Source organism: Chiloscyllium plagiosum, unplaced genomic scaffold, assembly GCF_037043375.1.
Source record: "Chiloscyllium plagiosum isolate Xiang-an unplaced genomic scaffold, Cpla_swu_hap1 HiC_scaffold_35, whole genome shotgun sequence".
Classification (NCBI taxonomy): domain Eukaryota; kingdom Metazoa; phylum Chordata; class Chondrichthyes; order Orectolobiformes; family Hemiscylliidae; genus Chiloscyllium; species Chiloscyllium plagiosum.
Window position 1 is genome coordinate 58080156 of NW_028270173.1, and position 19110 is coordinate 58099265.

A 19110-nucleotide genomic window follows, 5' to 3' on the forward strand; every position below is an offset into this window, starting at 1 on the left:
TTTCAAAAGAACTTAGCTTTATTAGGATTATTGTTAGATCACTGGACTCTCTCTTCTCACCAATCATCCAGATTTGTCTTTGGGTATTAGCCTGACCTTTTAAAATACTGCTTTGTTGTGACCTTGGGTTGTTCATCCCAGCAATAGAGTCTGATCGTTTTTGTTCCAGGAGATCACATATTTGAGTGTCATGTTCACTGAACTAGTCCTGGTGATGTTAATACTCGAACATGTTATGACTCTGATGAAGGAGTGCCCTAGTAACCAAGCCCACTACCACATAAGTCATACCAAATGCGTCAATGTTTTATTTAATTACCAGAATGATCTGCTGTTTTTCAGTACAAGTGAGACTTTCACCAGATTGATTTAATAAACTCAAAAATGTTTAATATAAACAAATATATTCTTTAAACAAGGGGTAACTGATTTTCAATTAAATGGCAGTAAGAATTAAGCCATGTCCTCTTAATCTCAAACATGCGCATTCATACATGGACAAAACATGAAACGTGGCTTTGAAGACAAGTCATGGGTTTGAAAATATGGAAGACAAAGAACAACACCTCTATTGGTCAAGGGTGTGATTCAAAAGATATAATACATTGCTCAGCTCCTTCAGTTTCCTATGGACAATATCAAAGACAGGGCAGTCTCAGAATGATGGGAGATCGTCAAAACAGATTTCAGACTCAGATGAGAATCAGTTAAGAACATGATATTTGAAACTTTATCATAGTTTACAATTGTATTCAGAGAGAAAGAGTTTGTTTTTATTTAGGTTTGTTTATTATTGAGAGAAAGATGCTTTCAGCTACCTGTTTCTCTTTAACAACTCACATCTAGATCTGTGCACTGAAAAAACAGTTAAAAAGCAACTTTAGTTCAAAGTTTACTAGGCAACGAACAGCAGAGGTTCTAAGGTTTTTACAAATCTATTTGTCTAACAATTAAGAATCCCTACAATGTGGAAACAGTCCCTTCGGCCCAACAAGTCCATACTGACCCAGCAAAGAGTAACCCACCCAGACTCATTCCCCTACCCCATAATCCTCCATTTACCACTAATTAATGCACCTAACCTATACATCCCTGAACACAATGGTCAATTCAGCATGACCAATTTACTTAACCTGCACATCTTTCCTCTGTGGGAGGAAACCAGAGCACCCGGAGGAAACCCACGCAGGCACAAGGAGAATGTGCAAACTCCACACAGGCAGTTGCCCGAGGCTGGAATCAAACCCAGGTCCCTGGTGCTGTGACAAAGTCATAACATCCATACCATATCTGCTTAAAAAGCATTATTTGGACCCTCCCAAAATTATTTGCTTTTCCAATACTAGATAGGTCATCCATAATTCTGTTTAACCTTCTGATGATAAATCCTCTTCAACCCAGAAATGTCCAACAGATCCATATTCCATTTGATCACAGTCCACACATATATGTATCTCTAACAACCCAATGGTTTGGACACAGACATTTTATACAGCTGACTATTTGATGCCACTGTTTGGGAACAGAGTTGGATCTATGTTGATTTCTCAGATTAGAGTCAATTTCAACTGGAGTACTCTAATAAAATCTACACCATCAAGTCTAAATTCCCAAACACAACCTCTGCACTTGTGACTGTTGCATATTTGATAAGGAGTTGTATTAAAGAAAGCTTTAATAAAACTAGGTTTGACCGAATGAAGCAACTTTATTTAAGGATGATACATTGTGATCTGATTGGCTTCAATGCAGTGAGTAAACACTGACTGGATCAGCTATGCTCTTATTAAATGGAGTAGGCTTGAGGGCTGAATGATCTATTCCTATTCCTAACTCGTATAGAGTCATAGAGATGTATAGCACAAAACAGACCCTTCAGTCCAACTCGTCCATGCCGACCAGATATCCTAACCTAATCTAGACCCATTTGCCAGCATTTGACCCATATCCCTCTAAACTCTTCCTATTCATATACCCATTGAGATGCAATTACAATTGTATCACCACTTCCTCTGGCAACTCACAATCCATCCACTGCATGAAACAGTTGCCCCTTAGGTCCCTCTTAAATTTTTCTCCTCTCACCCTAAACCTATGCCCTCTAGTTCTGGACTCCTCACCCCAGGGAAATGACTTTGTCTATTTACCCTAGCCATGCCCCTCATGAATTTATAAACCTCTATAAGGTCACCCCTCAGCCTTCAATGCTCCAGGGAAAACAGCCCCAGCCTATTAAGCCTCTCTCTGCAGTTCAAATCCTCCAACCCGAGCAACATTCTTGTAAATCTTTTCTGAAGCCTTTCAAGTTTCACAACATCCTTCCAATAGGAGGGAGACCAGAATTGCACACAATACACTGTATTCCAAAAGTGGCCTGACCAATGACCTCCCAACTCTTATACTCAATACTCTGAAAAATAAAGGAAAGCCTACTAAACACCATTTCACTATACTATCTACCTGCGACTCCACTTTCAAGGAACTATATCCCATTGTACTCTGAGATAACCTTCTTCACTGTCCACTGCACCTCCAATTTTGGTGTCATTTGCAAACTTACTAACTGTACCTCTTATGTTCACATCCAAATCATTTATATAAATGATGAAAAGTCATGGGCCCAGCAGTGATCCTTGTGGCACACTACTGGTCACAGGTCTCCAGTCTGAAAAGTAACCTCCACCACCACCCTCTGTCTTCTACCTACAAGCCAGTTTTGTATCCAAATGAACTGCAACAAAACACTTCCTTTATTCAACCCCTTTGAAATGAATGCCAACATACAATTTGCCTTTCTAAATCAAAAACAGAAATTGCTGGAAAAGCTCATGAGATCTGGCAGCATCTGCAGAGAGAAAGCAGAGTTAACACTTTGGGTCCAATCTCACTTCTTCAAAATGGATGGCAGCTCAGAAAAGGATGATATTTATGCAGAAGATGGAATGGGGGAATGGAGAGGAGTAAACAATAGGTGGAGCTAGGCACAAAGGAGAGAGAAAAACAGCTGAACAAAGGACTGGGTAAAAGTCAGCCTGGATGAATAAATAGCTGCTAACAGGGCTAATAGTAGCTGGGGTTATGTGTAATAGCAGACCATGTGATGACAAGGCCTGGTGTGTGTGAGGTAGTGGGAAAGACATGAGGGAAGGTACTCAAGCTCTAAAACTGTTGAACTCAATATTGAGACCAGAAGGCTGTAGAATTCCTGAGAGGAAAATGAGGTGCTGAACTTCCAGCTTGCACTGAGCTTCACTGCAGAAAGCCTGAGAAAGGGATGTTAGCCAGGGAACAGTCCCTGTGGAAGGCTGACAAAGAAGTGGAGGGGAAGAGAATATGTGTCTGGTTCTAATGATGCCAACTTTGGCAAGGTGACCTCCAAAATGTCCATCTTTTTTCTCAACTAAGGATTTCCTAGCACCATGGATGACAGGACCCTCAGCCACGTCTGACTCATCTCCTGCACTTTGGCCCTCATTCCCTCTCTTCCTTGCCACAATAACCATAGACTCCGCCTTGTCCTCACCTAACATCCCACCAACATGCATATCTATAGGATCATTAGCCACTACTTCTGCCATCTCCAGCAGGATGCCACCACCAAACATGTATTGCCCTCCCCTCCCTTGTCAGCCTAGCTACCACCAATTCTGAAGAAGGATCACTGAACCCAAAACATTTACGCTTGATTTCTCTCCACAGATGCTGCCAGACTTGTTGAATTTTTCCAGAAATCTCAGTTTATGTTTCTGATTTCCAGCATCCTCAATCTTTCAGGCTTTTTTTGCCTTTCTAATTGATTGCTGCACCTGCATGTTACATTTCACAATTCATGGAAAAGGGCACCCAGATTCCTTTGAATACCAACTCTTCACAATCGCTCACTATTTTAAAAATATTCTGTCTTTTGTTTCTCCCAAACTGAATAATTTTGTACCCTTTTCCATCTAAACCCAACTGTCATATTAGCCCATTCAGTTAGCCTGTCCAAGTCCTCTTGAAGCTTGCTTGTAATGTGTTCACAAACTTGTGTCTTCACCCAGTTTGGTGTCATGAGCAAATATATAAATATTACAACGAGGTAATATAAATATTACCTCGAAGCCAGCGGTCTTTTTGCAGCAGAGAGTGGCGGGAGCTGGGTGGCAGTGAAGTCGGAGCGCAGAGGCTGTTGGGAAGGTGGGTGAGTGTTATTTAAGTAGGTGTGTTCTAGGCCCCAGGTCCTACACAGTAGGGCCTCCTCTAACTTAAATTAAAAGTCCACAGACTTGCAATAAAACACAGGGGTCGAGGGAAGTTTCTGTTGAGAAAAGAGCGAGTGTTTGGCTCAGGAGTCTTCAACAAAGAAGTTGAGAGAAGTGATTACGCCACAGTTGAAGAGGGTGAAGACATGCCAAGCTGATTCAGTGTACTGCTTGCATGATGTGGGAGGTCAGGGACTCTGGTGTAGCTGGCTCGTATAACTGTGGAAAGTGTGTACACGTTCAGCTTCTGACAGAGCATATTGCAGCACTGAAAAAAGAACTAGATGACCTCAGGCTCATCCGAGAGAATGAGATCTTTCTGGACAGGACCTTCAGCGTTGTTATTACACCGAGCATTCCAGAAGAGAATAGAAGGGAAAAGACAATGAGGAAGGCAGAGATGAGAAAAGTGCAAGAAACCCCGGGGGAAGTACCTGTCAGGATCAGGTTGAATCTCTTGGAAACCGTAGAGACAGATGTCACTGCCAGTCCGAGAGGCGGTCAGGCCTGCCAATCAGAAATTGGTGTGGAGGCAGAGCTGAGGAGTCAGACATCACACAGAGCTGTGGTAATAGGGGACTCCATAGTGAGAGGGACTGAAAGGGGTTTCTGTGGCAACAGGCGGGATTTGAGGATGATGTGTTACCTTCCTGGTGCCAGGATTAAGGACATCGCAGACAGAGTGCAGGAAATCCTCAAGGGCGAAGGTGAAGTGTCAGAAGTGGTGGTGCATGTCGGCACAAATGACGTCGGGAAGAAGAGGAGGGACATTCTACAGCGGGACTTCAGAGAACTTGGAAGAAGGCTGAAAAGCTGGACATCCAGGGTGGTTATCTCCAGTTTTCTTCCAGTTCCTTGGGCTGGAGAGGACCAGGAACAGGGAGATAATGGACTTGAATGTGTGGCTGGGGAACTGGTGCAGGAAGCAAGGATTTAAATTCTTGGATCACTGGTGTATGTTTCGCAGTAAGGATAAATTATACAAGAGGGACGGGTTGCACCTTAATAGGTGGGGTCCAGCATTTTGGCAGGTAGGTTTGCCACTGCAATACAGCTGCGTTTAAACTAAATAGCGGGGGGGAGGGGACAAACTGGAAGTTTAAGAAGGAAGTTAAAGGGAATGTTAGAACAAGAGAAGTCAAGAAAGACAACGGAATCAATGGAGCAGAAAACTCAAAAAAGGATCATGCCGTAAGGTCAAGTAAAATAGGGATTGATAGGAAGGGTAAGGGGAGTAACAACTTTAAAATATTATATATGAATGCACGAAGCATTAGAAATCAAGTGGATGAGCTTGAGGCTCATTTGGAAATTGATAGTTACGATGTTGTGGGGATAACTGAGACGTGGCTTCAAGTGGACAGGGCCTGGGAAATGAATATTCAAGGCTATGCGTGCTATCGTAAGGACAGACTGACGGGCAGAGGGGGTGGGGTGGCCTTGTTGGTAAGGAATGATATTCAGTCCCTTGTGTGGGGCACCTAGAATAAGGGGATGTAGAGTCAGTATGGATAGAGCTGAGAAATTCTAAGGGTAGAAAGACCCTAATGGGAGTTATCTACAGGCCCCCAAATAGTAGCCTGGATGTAGTGTGTCAGTTGAATAAGGAGCTGAAATTGGCCTGTCGCAAAGATGTTACTACAGTTGTTATGGGGGATTTCAACATGCAGGTAGACTGGGAGAATCAGGATGGTACTGGACCCCAAGGAAGGGAGATTGTGGAGTGCCTCCGAGACGGATTCTTAGAACAGCTGGTGCTGGAGCCTACCAGGGAGAAAGCAATTCTGGATCTGGTGTTGTGCAACGAACCGGATTTGATCAGGGACCTCGAAGTAAAGGAGCCATTAGGAGGTAGTGACCACAATACAATAAGCTTTAATCTGCATTTTGAAAGGGAAAGGGTACAATCGGAAGTGACAATATTTCAGTTGAATAAGGGGACCTATGGAGCTATGAGGGAGGAGCTGGCCAAAGTTCAATGGTGCAATACCCTAGCAGGGATAGCAGTGGAACAACAATGGCAGGTATTTCTGGGTATATTGCAGAACATGCAGGATCAGTTCATTCCAAAAAGGAAGAAAGATCCTAAGGGAGGCAGGGGTGGCCGTGGCTGACGAGGGAAGTTAAGGACCATATAAAGACAAAAGGGAAAAGGTATAAACTCGCAAAGGTGAGTGGGAAATCTGAGGACTGGGAAGCTTTTAAAGAACAGCAGAGGATAACTAAAAAGGAAATACGCAAAGAAAAAATAAGGTATGAAGGTAAACTGGCCAAAAATATAAAGGAGGATAGTAAAGGCTTTTTTAGGTATGTGAAAAGAAAAAAAATGGTTAAGACTAAAATTGGGCCCTTGAAGACAGAAACAGGTAAATGTATTACGGGGTACAAAGAAATGGCAGAAGAGTTGAATTGGTACTTTAGATCTGTCTTCACTGGGGAAGACACGAGCAATCTCCCAGATGTAACAGTGGTTGAAGAACCTGAACTGAAGGGAATTTATATTAGGCAGGAAATGGTGTTGGAGAGACTGTTAGGTCTGAAGGCTGATAAGCCCCTGGGACCTGATGGTCTGCATCCCAGGGTACTGAAGGAGGTGGCTCTAGAAATCGTGGACGCATTGGTGATAATTTTCCAATGTTCTATAGATGCAGGATCAGTTCCTGCGAATTCAAGGGTGGCTAATGTTGTCCCACTTTTTAAGAAAGGAGGGAGAGAGAAAACAGAATTATGGACCAGTTAGTCTGACCTCAGTGGTGGGAAAAATGCTGGAGTCAATTATAAAGGACGAAATTACGACACATCTGGATAGCAGTAACAGGATAGGTCAGAGTCAGTATGGATTTATGAAGGGGAAATCATGCTTGACTAATCTGGAATTTTTTGAGGATGTAAGTCTGAAGATGGACAAGGAAGCTCCAGTGGATATAGTATACCTGGACTTTCAGAAAGCCTTTGATAAAGTCCCACATATGAGGTTAGTGAGCAAAATTAGGGCACATAGTATTAGAGGCAAAATACTGACATGGATTGAAAATTGGTTGGCTAACAGGAAACAAAGAGTAGTGATAAACGGCTCCCTTTCGGAATGGCAGGCGGTGATCAGTGGTGTGCCGCAGGGACCACAGCTTTTTACAATCTACATTAATGATATTGATGATGGTATTAAAAGTAATATTAGCAAATTTGCTGATGACACAAAGCTGAATGGCAGGGTGAAATATGAGGAGGATGTTAGGAGAATACAGAGTGACCTGGCTAGGTGAGTGGATGGATGCATGACAGATGCAGTTTAATGTGGATGAATGTGTGGTTATCCACTTTGGTGGCAAGAACAGGAAGGCAGATTACTACCTAAATGGAGTCAAGTTAGGTAAAGGGGCACTACAATGAGATCTAGGTGTTTTTGTACATCAGGCAATGAAAGCAAGCATGCAGGTACAGCAGGCAGTGAAGAAAGCTAATAGTATGCTGGCCTTCATAACAAGAGGAATTGAGTATAGAAGCAAAGAGGTCCTTCTGCAGCTGTACAGGGCCCTGGTGAGACCGCACCTGGAGTACTGTGTGCAGTCCTGGTCTCCAAATTTGAGGCAAGACATTCTGGCTATTGAGGGAGTGCAGCGTAGGTTCACAAGGTCAATTCCCGGAATGGTGGGACTATTTTACGCTGAAAGATTGGAGCGACTGGGCTTGTATACCCTTGAGTTTAGAAGGCTGAGAGGGGATCTGATTGAGACTTATAAAATTATTAAAGGATTGGACATTCTGGAGGCAGGAAGCATGTTTCCGCTGATGGGTGAGTCCCGAACCAGAGGACACAGTTTAAAAATAAGGGGTAGGCCACTTAGAACAGAGTTGAGGAGAAACTTCTTCACCCAGAGAGTGGTGGGTGTATGGAATGCTCTGCCCCAGGAGGCTGTGGAGGCCAAGTCTCTGGATACTTTCAAGAAAGTGTTGGATAGAGCTCTTAAGGATAGTGGAATCAAGGGTTATGGGGATAAGGCAGGAACAGGATACTGATTGAGGGTGATCAGCCATGATCATAATGAATGGTGATGCTGGCTTGAAAGGCAGAATGGCCTACTCCTGCACCTATTGTCTATTGTCTACAACAAAGATGCCCACTTCCAAATCATTGACATAAATTGTGAACAGTTGTGGACAGAATACTGACCTTTGCTGTACTTCATTCATAACAGCCTGCCATCCTTAGAATCACCTGTTTATTTCCTGCTCTCTGCTTTTTGTCTCTTAACCTATCCATTAATATACTAACATAGTCCCCTCAATGTCACGTTCTTAATTTTATTCACTAATTTCCTAAATGGGGCATTATTAAAAACTTTCTTAAAATCCAAATATACCACCCACTGGTTCTCATTTGTCTTTACAAGTAACATCCTTAAAACTAGTTTATCTAACATTTCCCTTCATAAAATCATGTTGATTTATCCTAATTTTGCTATTCCTTTCTCAATGTCCATGTACAACATTATCTATAATAGATCCTCCATGTTTCCTCCTATAGATGTCAAGTTAACCAGTTAACATTCCATCTGTAATGTGTCCACATACATCCTTCTGGATGTAGGTTTGCTCGCTGAGCTGGAAGGTTCATTTCCAGATGTTTCTTCACCCGAATAGATAACATCTTCAATGGGCCTCAGGCCAAACTACAGCTGATAATTCTGCTTTCTATTTATATGTTTGGGTTTCTTTGGGTTGGTGATGTCATTTCCCATGGTGATGTCATTCCCTGTAGTGAAATCACTTCCTGTTCTTTTTCTCAGGGGGTGGTAGATGGGGTCTAAATCGATGTGTTTGTTGATAGAGTTCCGGTTGGAATACCATGCTTCTATTCATGTACCCATCCAAGTGCCTCTTAAATGTTGCAATTGTACCAGCCTCCACCACATCCTCTGGCAGCTCATTCCATACATGTACCACCCGCTGTGTGGAAAAAGTTGCCCCTGAGGTCTCTTTTATTTCTTTCCCCTCTCACCCTAAACCTATTCCCTCTAGTTCTGGACTCCCAGACCCCGGGAAAAGACTTTGTTTATTTATCCTATCCATGCCCCTCATAATTTTGTAAAACTCTATAAGGTCACCCCTCAGCCTCCGATGCTCCAGGAAAAACAGCCCCAGCCTGTTCAGCCTCTCCCTGTAGCTCAGATCCACCAACCCTGGCAACATCCTTGTAAATCTTTTCCGAACCCTTTCAAGTTTCACAACATCTTTCCAATAGGAAGGAGACCAGAATTGCACACAATATTCCAACAGTGGTCTAACCAATGTCCTGTACAAACGCAACATGACCTCCCAACTCCTGTACTCAATATTCTGACCAATAAAGGAAAGCATACCAAACGCCTTTTTCACTATTCTATCTACCTGCGACTCCACTTTCAAGGAACTGTGAACCTGCACACCAAGGTCTCTTTGTACAGCAACACTCCCTAGGACCTTACCATTAAGTGTAAAAGTCCTGCTAAGAATTGCTTTCCCAAAATGCAGCACCTCGCATTTATCTGAATTAAACTCCATCTGCTACTTCTCAGCCCATTGGCCCATCTGGTCCAGGTCCTGTTGTAATCTGAGGTAACCCTCTTTGCTGTCCACTACACCTCCAATTTTGGTGTCATCTGCAAACTTACTAACTGTGCCACTTATGCTTGCATCCAAATTATTTATGTAAATGACAAAGAGTAGAGGACCCAGCACCGATCCTTGTGGCACTCCACTGGTCACAAGCCTCTAGTCTGAAAAACAACCTTCCACCACCACCATCTGTCTTCTACCTATGAGCTAGTTCTGTATCTAAATGGTTAGCTCTCCCTGTATTCCATGAGATCTAACCTTGCTAATCAGTCTCCCATGGGAAACCTTGTCGAACGCCTTATAGACTACATCTACTGCTCTGCCCTCATCAATCTTCTTTGTTACTTCTTCAAAAAACTCAATCATGTTTGTGAGACATGATTTCCCATGCACAAAACCATGTTCACTATCCTGAATCAGTCCTTGCCTTTCTAAATACATGTACGTCCTGTCCCTCAGGATTCCCTACAACAACTTGCCCACCACCGAGGTCAGGCTCACCGGTCTATAGTTCCCTGGCTTGTCTTTACCACCCTTCTTAAACAATGGCACCACGTTTGCCAACCTCCAGTCTTCCGGCACCTCACCTGTGACTATCAATCGAAGTGGTGTCCTTCCTCATCCGTAGTGGGGGGGGGAGGAATGGGGGGTGGCGGGGGTGGGGGGGGGTTTGGTGAGGTGAATCATGTCTTTTAGTGGCTAGTTGGTGTTCATATATCCTGGTGGCTAGTTTTCTGCCTGTTTGTCCAATGTAGTGTTTGTTACAGTCCTTGCACGGTATTTTGTAAATGACATTAGTCTTTCAAGTTCATTAGCTGCTGTTTTAAGAGCCTATACAGCCAACAAACAAAGCTAATGTCATTTACAAAATACTGTACAAGGACTATGACAAACACTACATTGAACAAACGGGCAGAAAACTAGTCACCAGGATACATGAACACCAACTAGCCACTAAAAGACATAATCCCCCCAACATTATCCTTACATACAGATGAGGAAGGACACTACTTCGACTCGGACAACACATCCATCCTAGGACAAGCCAAACAAAGACTTGCACGAGAATTCCTAGAAGCATGGATTTCCAACTGGAACTCTAACAACAAAAACATTGAGTTAGACCCCATCTGCCACCCACTGAGAAAAAGAACAGGAAGTGACTTCACCACAGGGAATGAAGTCACCACAGGAAATGACATCACCAACCCAAAGAAACCCAAACATGTTAATAGAAAGCAGGAATTATCAGCAGTGCTTCGCCTGAGACCCACTGAAGATGGTCCGGTGAATTGGCCACGCTAAATTGCCTGTAGTGTTCGGTAAGGGGTAAATGTAGGGGTATGGGTGGGTTACGCTTCGGCGGGTCGGTGTGGACTTGTTGGGCCGAAGGGCCTGTTTCCACACTGTAAAGTAAGTTTCTATTAGATCTCCCCTTAACCTTCTAAACTCCAATGAATACAATCCTAGGATCCTTAGCTGTTCCTTGTATGTTAGACCTACCATTCCAGGGAAGTCTAGAACCATAAGACAGAATTTAAAAGTAAGATGCCATTTACTTCCAAGATGAGTGCTTGGAATTCTCTACCACAGAGGGCCGAGTAAGCTTAATCCTTGATTATTTTTAAGATAGAGATTGATAGATTATTGACTACCAATGGTGTGCAGAGTTAAAGGGATAGGATAGGTAAAAAGCATGAAGTGTCCAACTAGCAATGATCGTATTGAAAAGTAAGGCCGGCTCGTTTGGTTGAATGACCTACTCTTCCTTCCTATGTTCCTAAGACTATAGTCTATTGGATAAGAATTTCTACCAATATTTTCTTGGCCTTGTTGCATCTAAGCTCGATGCAAACTGATTCTACATCTTGATCCTTTGACCTAAAACCCTCTGACTAATGTACTGATGTCATCCATTACTATGAATGGTATCCCACATTCTTTTCCATTTTGCCTATTCCTCCTAAATGTAAATTATCCTCGGATATTTAGTTCCCAATCTCAGTCATACCCGCAACCATGTCAGTAATTGCAATTAAGTCATATATATTTACCTCAATTCATGTATTCAAATCATCAACCTCTTTTCAAATGCTACTACATGCATTCAGACAGAAAGCCCTAAATTCAGTCTTTCTCACATTATTTGCCTTTTTGATTTCAATGATGCCATTGCATCATCTGTCTTTCAATTTTGTTTACAGGTCCTTTTCCTTTCACTAGTTTTATTTTCCTTGAGTCTAAGCTCTCCCTCAGCTTCCAATCCCCCTTTTAATCTAAACCCTCTGCAATAACATGAATAAGTCTCCTTGTATGTTAGTACCAAATCTGAAAAGATGGAAACTATCCATCTTGTACACATCCCAACTAAGACATAAAACATAGAAGCAGAAAGTAGGCCATTTAGTCCATCAAGTCTGCTCCACCATTCAATCATGGCTGATAAGTTTCTCAACCCCATTCTCCTGCTTTTTCCCTGTAACCCTGATCTCCTTGATATTCAAGAGGCTATCTATCTCAGTCTTAAATATATTCAATGACCTGGCCTCCTCAGCCTGCAGTGGCAATGAATTCCATAGATTCGCCACTCTCTGGTTGAAGAAGTTTTTCCTTATCTCTGTTCTAAAACATCTTCCCTTTACTCTCGGACTACGTCCTCGTGTCCTAGTATCTCCTACCAATGAAAACATCTTCCCAACATCTACTCTGTCCAGGCCATTCAGTATTCTGTATGTTTCAATTAGATCCTCCCTCATCCTTCTAAACTCCATCAAGGATAAACCCAAAGTCCTCAAACATTCCTCATATGTTAAGCTTTTCATTTCTGCGACCATTCTCGTGAACCTCCCTCAGTACGCTCCAGGGTCAGTACATCCTTCCTGAGATGTGAGGCCAAAACTGCATACAATACTCCAAATCTAGTCTGGCCACAGCCTTGTGGAGCCCCAGAAGTAGATCCCTACTTTTTTTCCCAAGTCCTCTCAAAATAAATGCCATCATTGCATTTGCCTTCCTAACTACCGACTCAACCTGCAAATTTACCTTGAGAATCCTGGATTAGGATTCCCAAGTCTCTTTGCACTTCAGACTTCTGAATTTTCTCCCCATTTCAAAAATAGTCCATGCCTCTATTCTTCCTACCAAAGTACATGACCTCACATTTTTCCACATTATATTCCACCTGCCACTTCTTTGATCATTCTCCTAACCTGTCCAAATCCTTCTGCAATCTCCCTGCCTCCTCAATCTATCTATCCCTCTACTGATCTTTGTATTGTCTGCAAACCTAGCCAGAATGCCCTCAGTTTCTTCATCTAGATAATTAATGTATAAAGTGAAAAGTTGTGGTCCTAATACTGAACCTTATGGAACACCACTTATCACCGGTTGCCATCCTGAGAAGAACCCTTTTATCCCCACTCTCCACTTTCTGCCTGACAGCCAAGCTTCTGTCCATGCCAGCACCTTGTCTCAGTCCGTAAGACAGAGGAGCAGTCAGCTCCACCATTCAATAAGATCATTACTGGTAGCTAAGCTGGATAACAATTTAATTAAGCACAATGCTGAGGTAAAGCTATATGTAACCAAATTGTTTAACTAGGGCTTGGGATGTCATGTTGTGGCTGTACAGGACATTGGTTCAGCCACTTTTAGAATACTGTATTCAATTCTGATTTCCCTGCTATGGGATGTCATGAAACATGAAAGGGTTCAGAAAAGATTTACAAGGACGTTGCTGAGGCTGGGACTATTTTCACTGGAGTGTCAGAGGCGGAAGGGTCACCTTATAGAGGTTTATAAAATCATGAGGGAGATGCATAGGGTGAATATGTCTTCTTCCCAAACTAGGGGGAGTCCAAAACTAGATTGCATAGGTTAAAAGTGAAAGGGGAAAGAGTTAAAAGGGACCGAGTAGGCATCATTTTTGCACAGAGGGTGGTGTGTATGTGTGGAAAGAGCTGCCACAGTTAAGTGGTAGAGGCGGGTATAATTACAACATTTAGAAGACATCTGGATGTGTACGTGAATAGGAAGGATTAAGAGGGAAAAGAGCCGTATACTGGCAAATGGGATTAGATTAATTTAGGTTATTTGAATGAGTTGGACTGAAGAGTGTTTCCATTCTGTATATCTCTATAACTCTATGGCTGACCTAAGTCGAAGAGTATGGTGCTGGAAAAGCACAGCCGGTTAGGCAGCATCCAAGAAGCAGGAGAGTCGATATTTAGAGCATAAGCTCTTCATCAGGAATTTTCTTCATAACCCTTTTCTGATGAAGAGCTTATGCTTGAAACGTCGACTCTCCCACTCCGCAGATGCTGCCTGACTGGCTATGCTTTTCCAGCACCGCACTCTTCAACTCTGATCTCCAGCATCCGCAGTCCTCACTTTCTCCTCTATGGCTGACCTGATAATCCTTCATTCCATTTTTCTGCTCATAACCTTGATTTACATACTGATTAGTAATCCATCTCAGCCTTGAAAATACTTAACAGCCCAGCCTCTAAAGTAGTCTGTGGGGGTTAGTTAGCTCAGTTGGCTGGTTTGTAATGCATTGATGCCAACAGCCCAGGTCAATTCCCACACATGCTGAAGTCACTTTGATGATTTCTTCCTTCTGAATCTTAACTCTCCACTGAGGCATGATGGCCCTCAATTTAAATTCACCACTAGCTGTTTCTAATAAGATAGCAGCTCTCTGGGACTATTGTGACTTTTCTTACTTTACAGCTTTCTGTGGTAAAGAATTCCACACATTCGCTGCCTTCTGCCAGAAGAAATTCCTCACCTCTGCCCTAACTGGGCAAACTCTTTCTCTGAGATTATGCCCTCTGGTCCTAGACACTCCCATAAGGGGAAGCAACTTCTTCAAATCTATCCTGTCAAGCCCCATGAGAATCTTGGATCTCCAATAAGTACAAGCAAAACTTTTTCAATCTCGCATAAGACAGTCCCTCTGCACTCGGGATAAATCAAGTGAACTTTCTCTGGTTTGCTTTCAATGCCATTTTATCTTACAGTCAATAAGGTCACCAAAATATTTCACAGTATTTCATATGTGGTCTGACCAGTGCCTTATATAGTTTAACGAGACTTTCCTATTTTATATTCCATTCCCTTTGAAATAAATGTCAATATTACATTTGTCTTCCCTATTATGTGTTGAACTTGTATGCTTGCTTTTTGTGACTTTTGAATGAGTACTTACAAATCCTGTGTTGTAGTTTTCTGCAGACTTTCTCCACTTAAATAACATTCAGCTTCTTGATTCTTCTGCCAAAGTGTATAACCTCATATTTTCCCACATTACAGCCTGTCAAATGTTTTGCTTATTTGCTTAATCTGTCTATATCTCTTTGCAGACTCTTTGTGTCAATATCATTACTTGTTTTTCAACTTGTCCTGTGCTATCTGCAAAACTGGCAATAGTATAGTCATTTGCCTCATCCACTGATTAATATATGCAGGTAGTCTCTAGGTTGCAAATGCATTCAGTCCTTGAGTTGTTTACAAGTCAGTTTGTATGTAAGTCAAAAAGTGTGGTGCTGGAAAAGCACAGCAAGTCAAGCAGCATCCGAGAAGTAGGAGAGTCGACATTTCAAGCCAAAGCTCTTCATCAGGAATCAGGAGTTTCGGCTCGAAATGTCAACTCTCCTGCTCCTCGGATGCTGCCTGACTGGCTGTGCTTTTCCAGCACTACCCTTTTTGACTCTGATCTCCAGCATTTGCAGTCCTCACTTTTTCCCATTTGTATGATGCATAAGTTACAGGAAATGTTTGTCTGTCAGATCTTTAAAATTACACCCCTGTACTGGATTTCATTTGTGAGAAGAGCAGTCATAAGTCAGATGTTTGTAAATTGGGGACCTCCAGTATTGTAAATAATTGTGGTACCAGACATAATCCCTGCAGTACTTCATTAGTTACAGGTTGCCATCCTGAAATGGCTCCCTTATCTCAAATCTCTTTTATATTAGTTAGTCAATCCTCTGTCTATACTAATGTACCATCTCCAGCACTATGGGCTCTTATCTCAAACACGTAGTACCTTATTAAATGTCTTCAGGAAATCCAAATACATTATATTCATTGCTTCACCTTTACTTATCCTGCTTTTACCTCCTCAAAGAATTATAATAAATTTGTCAGGTACAATCTTTCCTTCATTAAACAATGCTGACTTTGCTTGGTTATACTATATAGATCTAAGTTCTCATCATTTTCCCAATAACAGATATTAAGCTAACTGGCAGGTGATGGTCTTGTGGCATTATCGCTAGACTGCTAATCCAGGGACACAGACAATATTCTGAGGACCTGGCTTTGAATCTTGCCATAGTAGATGGTAGAATTTGAACTAGATGAAAATCTGGAATTAAGAGTATAATGATGATCATGAATTATTGTTGGATAAACCCATTTGGTTCACTGATGTCCTCTTAGGAAGGAAACTGGCCTACATATGACTCCAGACCCACAGCAGATTGTTAGACTCTTAACTGCCCTCTGGTTAATAAATACTCAACTAGTCAGCAATTACCCCATCCTATGAATGAATTAGAAGTTTTATTTTGTTTCATTGCTTTTCTGAATAAAGATGTCACATTTGCAGATCTCGATTCCTCCAGCTGTTTTCCAGAATGTAAGAATTTTTCAAAGCTATTACCAGCTCATCCATCCTATATTAGCTACTTCTTTCAATATTCTACGATGCATCCATTAGGTCCAGAGGTCGTATTGGTCTTTAGTTCCATTAGTTTTGGTAGTATATTTTTCTCTAGTGGTAGTTAGTGCATTTATTTCCTCTCCACCTTTCACCCCTTGATTATTTAGTACTTACAGAATGCTTTCGGTGTTTCCTACTGTGAAGACTGATGGAAAGTATTTATTCAGCTCCTCTGCCAATTCCTGATTCCTATTATTATTTCCACAGTTTCATTCTCTAAGGTGTCGATGTTCACTTTATCTATTTCTTCTTATACACTTAAAGAGGCTTTTAATGTCCCTCTTGATGTTACTTGTAAGTATACCCACAAAATTTATTTTCTTCCTTTTGGCTTGGTTATCTTTGTTGCTTTTTTTTTAGAACTTTCCCAATCCTCTGGCTTACCACTAATATCTGTATGCTTTTCTTTAGATTTTATGCTATCTTTAAATTCCCAGGTTAACCAAAGTTGGCTTCTCCCTTTCCTCGGTTCCTTCTTCTTCTTTGTCGGGAGCCATTAATTATTTTCTTAAAGATCAGTCATTATTCCTCAACTGTCTTTGCTGCTAAACTCCCTTCCCAGTCTACTCCAACTAACTCTGCCCTCATTTCTTTGTTTTTACTTTTAGTTAAGTTTAGCACAGTTGTTTCTGACCCATGTTACTCACTCTCAAACTTCAGAGATGCCGGTGTTGGACTGGTGTGTACAAAGTTAAAAATCACATAACACCAGGTTATAGTCCAACAGGTTTAATTGGAAGCACACTAGCTTTCGGAGCGACGCCCCATCACAATCACCTGATGAAGGAGCGTCGCTCCGAAAGCTAGTGTGCTTCCAATTAAACCTGTTGGACTATAACCTGGTGTTGTGTGATTTTTAACTTTGAACACTCTCAAACTGTATGCTAAATTCTTCCATTTTCTGGTCAATGTTTTCTAGAGAATCTTTTATTCTGAGGTCATTTACCAAACCGGTCTCATAACACATTACCAGATCCAAAACAGCTTGATCACTTGTTAGATCCATAACACATTTTGTAAGCAACTATCCCAAATACACACTATGAATTCTTCCTAGGTGGCTAACTCTGCCAATCTGAATTTCCTAATCTACATGAAGATTAAAGTCACTAATAATTAATGTACTGCCTTTGTTAGATACCTTTGTTATTTGCTAGTTTATTCTCTATCCCATTGTATAGCTACTGTAGCAGCTTATAGATAACCCCTTCCAGTATATTCTTATCCTTATTACTTACCTCCATCCAAATGGATTCTATGTCTTTTGATTCATCGTCATTTCTGGCCTTCTTATTTATTCCATCCGTATTAACAATGCTACCTCTTACAATCTGAATATATAGTTCTGAACTTTGAAATGCTTGTAATGGCTAGAAATTCATATTCATTAACCTCTATTTGTGCATTATGTGTGGGCGGCACAGTGGCAAGCACAGCTGCCTCACAGCACCAGAGGCCCGGGTTCAATTCCTGCCTCAGGCGACTGACTGTGTGGAGTTTGCACATTCTCCCCATGTCTGCGTGGGTTTCCTCTGGGTGCTCTGGTTTCCTCTCACAGTCCAAAGATGTGCAGGTCAGGTGAATTGCCCATAGTGTTAGGTAAAGGGTAAATGTAGGGGTATGGGTGGGTTGCGCTTCGGCGGGTCGGTGTGGACTTGTTGGGCCGAAGGGCCTGTTTCCACACTGTAAGTAATCTAATTAGCTAATTTATAGTTATATCACCCTGGAACAATTATAGGATTGTGATGGAGGTACTTGAACATTAAAATAATTAGACCGCAATCTACTAAGCTTCATGATTTACTGAGACAATTGCTTTGGACAAATCTGTTGTAGAATGGTTAAAACACAGCAGTTACCTAAAAACTGGAGGTATTAATGTATATATGATATCAGTTTAGTCTTCTCACTGAGGCAACCAATGTGAACAATTTTCTGATTGAGATGGTATTAAATACTGACACCATAAAGTCAGTCATACAGCACAGAAACAGACCCTTCAGTCCAACCAGTCCATGCTGAACATAATCCCAAATTAAACTAGTCCCACTCACCTGCTCCTCGCCCATATCCCTCCAAACCTTTCCTGTTCATGTATCAATCCAAACGTCTTTTGAATGTTGTAATTGTACCTGCATCCATCACTTTCTCAGAAAATTCATTCCAGACATGAAACACCCTCTGTATAAAAGATTTACAATTCATATCTCTGGATTTTAAACTTCTCGTTTTTTTTTAAGACACTCCATACCCCATCTCTCCTTCCCTTTAATCTCCTTCAGGCCTTACAAACCTCAGACATATTTACACTTCTCTAATGTTGGATTCTGAGCATCCCAGATTTAAAATTGCTCCATTGAAGTTGCGTCTTCAACTGTCAACACCCAAAAGTTTGGAATTCCTTTCCAAAATTTCTTTGTCTGGTTTTTCCTCTTTGTAGATGCTCCTTAAAACCTACATCTTTGATCAACGTTTGGTCAACTGTTCTAATATCCAGTGCAGGTCGTTCTTCTGTAACGTGCGTTTAGTGAGCACGAGTTGGCTATA